Here is a 9838-nt window from a genome sequence, read left to right as displayed (position 1 = left end):
TGCGAATATGTACAGTAATGCCTTTCTATATAAGAGGCTTCCTTAACTACTATAGAGAAAAATTGGTAGAGACCGCAAACGTCATTTTTTTTTAATTTGACCCCAATTTGGACCTCTTAGCAGTGATTGATTTGGGCTCAAATAGAATGAAAAAGTTAGATCCCTGTTTAAGTAATCTGTATCTAAAATTTTAAGTGATTAGGCCCAAAATTGTCAGAGGAGTTTGGTAGAGTTCTCAAAGGTCAAATCGTTGAACGTTGACCCCTTAATCGCCAAATTTCTGGCCGAAAACTGATCAAAAAGATTTTCCCAAATCTCAGTACCCTGTATATCAAATTTCGAGTCTGTAGACTAAAAATTGGCAGAGTTATTGCGTACGGAATTGTACACACACACAGACACGTTCACTTTTATATATATACTAGTAAGAGGTACCCGGCGTTGCCCGGGTGTTTGGAGGTGTGTGTGGAAACTCCGGGGCTGGGGCGGTTAAAAAATGTTTTGGTAGGTAAGTATGAGGATGGAACCCGAACCGTTGAGGCAAAGTTGTAAATTAAAGTGTGAAAAAAAAATGCGACGTTAACCATTGCCCCACCGCGAGATGATAATGGAAACACGTTTGAATTTATTTAATTACTTGGATTTGGCAGGTGCCCGTTTTAATCACTTAATGAGGTCAAGTTTGACTGCGGGATTTTTATTTTCCCAATATGTTATAGGAAAAAGACTAACCCACATGCGGCGAGCGACAAATGTTGAATATTTATCTTCCCGAAATCGAGCAAATTAAATAGAGAGGCGAGCTCCGTTGTTAACTCTGAGATATTACGATTTATATGTGATATAAAAAGTTTTAAAAAGTTGTGAACCGACCGACCGCTTCTCTGAAAAAAGCCTTTTGTAGACATACACAAAAAGCGAACACACATACAAACATACATACAGTTGCGCTTTTATATTTATAGATATACTAGCATTTAAGCCCGGCGTTGCCCGGGTGTTTAGGGGTGTATGTTGAGCAAAATAAAAAAAAAAGCGGTCAATGTTTTTAACTTTGACCCCTGTTATAACCCCTTAACATTTATTGTTTTGGGCTCAAATCAAGTTATTAAGTTAGATCCATGTCCAAGGGACCTATATCTAAAATTTCAAGTGTGTATACCCAAAATTTGCGGAGGGGTTTGGTAGAGTTCTCAAAGGTCAAATCGTTGAACTTAACAGCCAAATTTCTGACCGAAAACTAATTACAAACATTTTCCCAAATCTCAGTACCCTGTATATCAAATTTCGAGTCTGTAGACTGAAAATTGACAGAGTTATTGCGTAGGAAAATGTACACACACACACACACACAGAGACATGTTCACTTTTGCAAATCAAATTTCAAATTTTGCTGACGCCTGATGGTCGCTAGTGTGCGAGGTGCGATAATCGTTAATAGAATTAACTTTTCAATGTTTTTTTTTTCGAAATCACCTAGCACCACGATTTCTTTTTACAAAGGATTTACCAATTATCAAGGTCAGAAGGCCACTCGAGATAAGGATTAATGAGTGCATAATGGTCATTGAGACAATAGCATAGTAATTGTTAGTAGTTGAAATTTGGTATACTTTAATTATTCAAGGTGACGGTTCAGCAAACACTTGTTTATCTTGGACGTGAAGACGACCCTATTGATGTCAGCTAGAAAGTAGGCCAGCGATTTTTCTCTGGTGATTTAACGTTCATGATCCAAAGGGAAATATCATAAAATCACGCTGTAATATTTTCCCATAAACTGATATTAAAATCACATAAAATATTTTTTTGCAGTCATATTGTTTTTAATGAAACTATTGAATAAACATTAATGTCGTTAATACGCGAAATACATTTTTCATGTTATATTGATTTTAATAACGCAAGGTTTTTCGTAATATAAGAGATATTTAAAAATACAGTTGTAATTGTTAACTTAAGTTTTATTGGCATATGCGATTTTCAATACTTTTATATATAACAGAAATGTAAAGGTGTAGATGAAAAATGTTTATTGAAACTATTATGTACGTAAATAGAAAGGTGTACATGTAAAGGTGTTTATTTAAAGTACTATTTACGTACGTAAATATAAAGGTCTAGATGTTTAACATTTATAAAGTCACATACATATATATATAATATATATATATATATATATGTGTGTGTGTGTGTGTGTGTGTGTGTGTTAGCGTTGGGACGATTAATCGGAATCGGGAATCGGAAAAATCAGAATATTTGGGGATGTCGGAATCGGTATCGGAATCGGAAAAAATTGTACCGATTTTCCGATGTAAAAACGATTCTTTTAATTTTCTTTTTTTATTTTATTTTCTTTAAAGCAAAATATTTCATTGCTGGTAATAATGATAAAATAATAAATATTTATTGATTTTAAACGACCTGCGAAGTAGAAATCGATAGATTATTCCCCACAAGCATATTTTACGTTTAAGAAAATATTTTCACATTTAACATTTGTGTTTTACGGTAATCAGAGAAAAATACAACTATATTGTTAAATACTTAGAGATTTATAAAAAATCGGAATCGAAATCGGTAATTGTATCGGAATCGGGGAAAATATTGGAATCTTCCCATCACTAAGATATATATTCCCATTCTTTTTAAATTACTGGTATTTTAAAATCAATAAATATTTCTTATTTCATGATTATTTCCAGCAATGGAAAGTTTTCCTTTCAACAGAACCAAATAAAAAAGGCCAATTAAAAGAATCGTTTTGACATCGGAAAATAGGCAACAACTTTTTCGATTCCGATACCGATTCCGGTACCCTAAAATTTGTCGATTTTTCTCATTTCCGATTCCGATTCTGATTAATCTTCCAAGTACTAACACACACACACACACACACACACACACACACAGATATATATATATATATATATATATATATATATATATGCTCTAGAATTACATTGAGCTTCTTAAATAAGGATTGGTATATATAAAAAGGGAAATATAAGTAAATAAAAAATATTTCCACAGATATATATATATATATATATATATATATATATACACATATATGTGTGTGTGTGTGTGTGTGTGTAATTATAAAACTCAAATGACCTTGTAACGTGTGTTGAAATCACACATACGGCTTATGACTTCCGGTTGCATATTGTGTACATAAACATAAACCCACAACAGCATAAACAAATAAACACAAATCGCTACTTAGAATTTGACCTGCGCACTGAAATATTAGCGTTATTATTTAGAAATTATTATTTAACATGGGAAGCGTGGGGATGTTTTGCAACTATTCTGTATTACAACTATACTGTCGCAATTTTCTTACAAATAAATCAACTTTGACCCGTTGACAACTATAAGAGCATTTTACAACGGCGATTTACCCACGGTTTTCTTTTTTTTTTAAATTTATTCTCCATTTTTAAATCACCTTTTTTTAAAAACATTCATATATTTTCTCCTACACTACCAAAATAAATAAATAACCCCGAAAATGTTGCCTTTTTTTACAAATAAATAATCAACACAATAAAACGTATTGTTTTACTGCGTACGTTTTCAGCGTCCTAATTCTTTCTTTTCGTGTTTAAATTATACCAATAAACAATTGTTAATACTTTCTGCTTATTTTTTTACATCGTTCATTTCCACATTGTCTTAATTAGTTTTATTGACCTTATTATTAACATAAATTAAATATTTGACCCAATGGGTCATAAATGTTTGTTTAAAATAAATGAAAAAAGTTACATTTTATTTTCATTTTCTATCTACAAAGCCATTCTTAACATGGGGAGAGTGTTTTTAACTAACAATTTCATTAAAAAAATATATAAAAATTTGAATTTAACTTGAAGTATTACGGTATCTGTTCAGTGCACATTTACATATAAGTATGCCAAAACACTTATAATTCAATGGCTTTAAGTTTTTTTTTTAAATAAACAATTATGAACAGAACGCCTCATAGAAATCTATCTATATTCTTTTTCCATTTTAATATACTTTCATAGAAATGTTTCTGTTATGTCACAAAAACTATTTTCTTTACGTCAGAAGTGTCACGCTCATACATTAATTCCATAGCTAATCTAAAATACTGATACAAAGGGTCACGGGGGGTCTAGTATATATTTATATTGGTGATAGGATGATTTCAATAGTTTTACCAGTTCCGATGCAATTACTGATTCTGTTCTAAATTTCCGATTCTGATACAATCACCTATTCTAATTCCGATTCTTTTTAAACGTCCACAGATTTCGTTATATTAATGTTGTTTTTTCTTTATTTGATTTTTAGGGTCATCTAAAAAAGACATATAATATGATATTTTCACAAACGTAAGAAAAAATAACTTTATGCTTTCATCTATAGATTTTAGTTTTACTGGTAGTTTAAAAGCAATAAATATCCATAATTTCATCATTAGTGCAAGCATTGGAAAATTAACTTAAAACAATACATAGAAAAAAAAATCGCTTTTTGGTTTCAGAAAATAGCTACAATTTTTCCAGATTTCGATACTGATTCCAATATCTCGAAGTTCTAACCTTTTAACGATTTCCGATTCTGATTAATCTTCCGCCACACACACATACACACACACGTCCATCCCACACACATATAGATATATATATATACATACACACAGTTTAATAAAACTGTATGTTTTTTTGTTGTTGACATCACATGCTATGACGTCACGATATGTTGTAACATCTTACGTTTCGACATGGCAGACGACATCACTCGTGACATTATAAAAGATGCCGTGATACATGAAGTTATATATCGTCATGTATGGAGAGAGGCCAAATATGCCGGAAAGACGTATATATATATATATATATATATATATATATATATATATATATATATATATATATATATATATATGTGTGTGTGTGTGTGTGTGTGTGTGTATTTTTGTGTGTGTATATACGTTTATGTGTGTTAGTATGTATATACGTATATATATATATTTGTGTGTGTATGTATGTATATGTATATGTATATATGCAGGTCATGTCATATGCTACTGGTACCATGTACCCCAGTACTACCTGCCTCATGGTCGAGCCACCGGCGACTAAACTGGTTCTCCCACCAGAATTGTTTGGTGAGGAGGGCGGCTAGTCTCCCTGAAGGATAAAAAGACCTTCCAAAGGGCGAATGAACCCTTTTTTTCTGGGTCAACGGCCAACTAGCACCGTGCATATTTGTGTGCATGTATATATGTCTTGGGGTGGAGAGGGTTCCCGTAAGCCGTGGTGAAGGCAACATTTCTAGGATAAGCAAATCTCTGATTTAAAAAAAAAACATAAAGCGGGAGACCAGTACCCGCATTAAGCTGGTCTGTTGTTTAATTTGTTGCTGGCTATCTTGCTCTTGCTTGTTGCTGGATCTCAACATTTTGAACCGAGAGAAAGACTTAGCTGTCGTACAAGGCTAAGACTCTGTAACATCATCTTTGTATAGATATTCCCTCAGGCATTTGGGCTCCTGGTCTTTAAGTGTCTGAGGGAGTGGTACTCGTCTGACAAAACGTTGCAATTATCATATTTATGCGTATAAGTGCATACATATGTATGTGCATGTGTATGTAGATAAATATATATGTATGTATATGTGCATACATGTGTACGTATATGTATGTGTATATGTGGATATGTGTGTATGTATTTGTATATGTGTGTGTATATATGTGTATGCATATGTATGTATATGTGTGTGTATGTATATGTATATGTATGTATGTTTGTGTATTATGTATTGTGTATGTATGTATGGATGTATGGATGGATGTATATATGTGTTTATAGATATGTATGTGTATGTATGTGTATATATGTATGTATGCGTGTATGTATATATATGTATGTATGCCAATGACCGTCTTCAATGTCATGTCTGCTTGAACATGTGAATTCGCTGGCAGGGCTAAAAAAACGTCATCTTTGGGCTCATGGACTGTCATTGGCTGAGGGAGTGGATCTCGTCTGACAAGACGTTGCAATCATCATATATGTTTGTGTGTGTGTGTGCATATATATATGTATATATTTATGTATATATACGTATATATATGTGTGTGTATATTTATACATAAATATATATATGTGTGTGTGTGTGTGTGTGTGTGTGTGTGTGTGTAGACATATAAATTTACAGTTTTTTTATATTTAAATTTTATTCAGAAAAATATAATTTTTCAAAACAAACATTTATTATTTGAACAAAGAATACAGTATTCAAAGTAATTTCCTTAATCCATTAATTTTCGATGTAGATTCATCTTCCCATAGGAAAGCCATTAGTAAAATATTTCATATAAATTTGCTATTCAGTGCATACATAGAAAATATATTAAAGATTAAATCTGTTTAAGTGACATAGAGAGAGAAAATAAGGGTTGAAACAAAAAAATGGATATGAGATTTTGGTATCCAAATAAAATAGAATCCTTGGTTAGAATGAAATGATGTTATTAGGTTCCAGATCGGTTGAATATTTTCCCATTGAAGGTAAATTCCAATTCTGTTCGATGGCACATCCAGAGTAACAGGCAATAATCCTATGGGAATGGAGAATTTTAGGTTCATAGAGTCTTATTTTTTGGTAGTGCAAGATCTGTATTCCGACACACACACACACACACACGCGTGTGCGCACACGCGCGCGTACACACGCACACACATATATAAAATACTTTCTCCCTTACTCTCTTTCACTCTCTCTTTCTTTATATATATATATATATATATATATATATATATATATATATATAAGAGAGAGAGAGAGAGAGAGAGAGAGGGAGGAGAGAGAAAGACAGTGTGCAAGGGAGAGAGAGTGTGGAAGAGAGAGATAGGGGGGTGTAGAAGAGAGAGAGAGAGAGAGAGAGAGAGAGAGAGAGAATCAGAGAATGAAAAACAAAGAATGAAATTTGAGAAGCATTCACTTCTTTTTACTCCAAGAAATAATTTCCTTCACAGGGTGAAGGGGTAGGGACAGAGTGTAATAATTGGAGTATCGCTGGAACAGGAAGGATATCAGGAGGATAACAAACGAGAGGGCTCAATTCCCAAGGATGGCTTTTTTCTCTCCTGATTTCAGAAAAGAACGATTCCAACAATTATGAGTAAGAATGCTTTCGAAAAATGACTCATTCACAAAACAGCTCTTTTCGGTGAGTTTTGCCTACCCCCCCCCAAATATCATTAAATTAAGAGACACTTATCTTCCCCGGGCCATAATTAACCGCCTCCATAATGTCCACTAACTATATTTTTGTCTTCAACAAGGGGTTGAGTTACACACCAATTTTGTTTTTTATTTGGAGTTGATGTCATTATTTATTTACCGCTCCCTCTTCACACGAAGGCAGAGATAGACACAAGGCCGGTTTTGAAGGTGTAGAAAATCCAGCACCCCTTAAAGTGGCAATTTGGACTGGAACGAAATTAAGTCCAAAATTTTGTTTTTCTTCACTGAACGAGGATAAAAAAATGTGAAGTACAATATATGAACAGATGAAAAAAAAAACAAAAAACAAATATAAATTATACATACTGACAAATTTAGGTTATTAAAAAGTGTGGGAGAAAATAGTCGTTGATCATTCTCTGTTCATATTACGTTGTCTTACTTTTACCTAGAATTCGACGATATGAAATTTACTCTAGAGAGAAAGAGAGAGAGAAAGATCCTACTCAAAATATCCCCAAATGTGTTGAACACACACACACACACACACACACACACACACACACACACACACACACACACAGGTGTATATATATATAAACTGTACAGAAGGTCAGAAAACCATTGGTACCGTCGGTTTCAAACCTAACATAAGGAAGACCAGTTAATTGTAAATAATGTTAGGCTCTCGTCCGCCATATTGAGAAAACAATATGGCTGACAAGAGTCTAACATCATTTGCCATTAACTGGTCCCCCTTAAAGGATGAAACACTAGTGTCTGTAGGTATTTAATTATTATAGTAAAAAAATAATTATATATATATATATATATATATATATATATATATATATATAAAACGACAAACAACAACAGAATTCGCGCACAAGCCTGAAGAATTCTAGAGTGGATGAAACGTGGAATATTCAGTGTAGCTTAATCGCCATATATATTTTATAAATTACTAACTAGCTCTACCTACGTATTGAGCACTTTTGATGTAAATACTTAAAGTTTACGCATAAATCAATACTTTCGTATATTAATTTTATGTGAGTAAATTAAGTAATTATATATATATATATATATATATATAGTAAGTTATATAGTAAATATATATGGTAATTAAGCTACACCGAATATTCCGCGTTTCATTCTCGTGATAATTCGTTAATTCGTGAAGCTTATATATATATATATATATATATATATATATATATATATATATATATATATATATATATATATATATATATATACGAGCAAAGAGACTCGACTTTGCCCGGAATTGAATGAGTTTCAACGAATGTTTCCATATTTTTATTGTCATCGAAATAATTGAAATCGCCCACTTTTCAATCAGATCGATACACACATGCGCAGATATACATTCGTAACACATATACACAAATATATGTATATACATATAAAAAAAATGTGTTTCTTTGAATTTTAACTAAATCATGTACTATATATTCTCTGCCACTATAAAATAGGTCTCGTTGAACTTTACTCGAATTTAACGCGGATTTTTTTTCATTACAGTTTTAACCTGTTGAATAAAAATTGCATCCATTGAAATGAATAATATTTCTAAAATAAACATTAATTATATAATTCAGTAATCGTTCATATACCAATAAGTTTTAAGCCAAAAAGAGATGACTTAAACTGTAAGCTACAAAATTATCATATTTCATAATTGAGCATTCATATATTGTTTTAACAAAGACCAAGATTTCAAAGCAACAAATAGCGTATTTCATCGTTAGTTACAATTGTTTCAAGACTATTCAGACAAATTCAAACATTATGTCGTTTGAAAATTTTCACAAAAACAGCCTTTCTTCAGACTTATTGAATAAAAAACACTTTAACAATAAAACATTATTGAAACCATTTCCTTTATAAGGAAAAGAAAACAAACGAAAGTATTTTACCTATATCGCATCCTTGCAAAATATTTTTTAAAAATCTTCAAAATATTGAAAAAGTTCGGAGGTGTACGTTGATCAAAAAAAAAAAAAAAAAGCGGGCAATTTTTTAAAACTTTGACCCCTATTATTCCTATTTACAATACCTCCCCACGGGACAGAGTATGACACCAGAGTCGTTTTTTAATGTGGAGAAAAAGAATAAAAATAAAAATTGTCTCAGTCGTGAAAAATTTCTCCTCCACTGACAGAGAACCAGAAATTGAAGTGCACCATCTGAAGAACAGATAGTACACTTTGATCTTGGCCCAAAGGCAAAGAAAGGGTCCCCTATTATTACCCCTTAACATTTATTGTTTTGGGCTCATATCAAGTTATTAAGTTAGATCCATGTCCAAGCAACCTATATCTAAAATTTCAAGTGTTTAGACCCAAAATTGGCAGAGGAGTTTGGTAGAGTTCTCAAAGGTCAAATCGTTGAAATTTTACCCCTTAACAGCCAAATTTCTGGCCGAAAACTGATTACAAACATTTTCCCAAATCTCAGTACTCTGCATATCAAATTTCGAGTCTGTAGACTGAAAATTGACAGAGTTATTGCGTTGGAAAATGTACACAGACACACAGAGACACGTTCACTTTTATATATATAATAGATAATTTAAAACAAATCT

The 9838-nt window shown here is 32.1% G+C and overlaps 1 pseudogene; it reads right to left on the bottom strand.

Moving 5' to 3' along the window:
- Positions 1 to 9338: 9338 nt before the first annotated feature.
- LOC145297238 (U2 spliceosomal RNA) lies at positions 9339 to 9491 on the bottom strand (annotated as a pseudogene).
- Between the last annotated feature and the right edge of the window lie 347 nt (positions 9492 to 9838).

Source organism: Euprymna scolopes, chromosome 17, assembly GCF_053919585.1.
Source record: "Euprymna scolopes isolate OS-2025 chromosome 17, ASM5391958v1, whole genome shotgun sequence".
Classification (NCBI taxonomy): Eukaryota; Metazoa; Mollusca; class Cephalopoda; order Sepiida; family Sepiolidae; genus Euprymna; species Euprymna scolopes.
The sequence above is the reverse complement of the archived record's forward strand: the minus strand, read 5'-3'. Positions and strand labels throughout refer to the sequence as shown.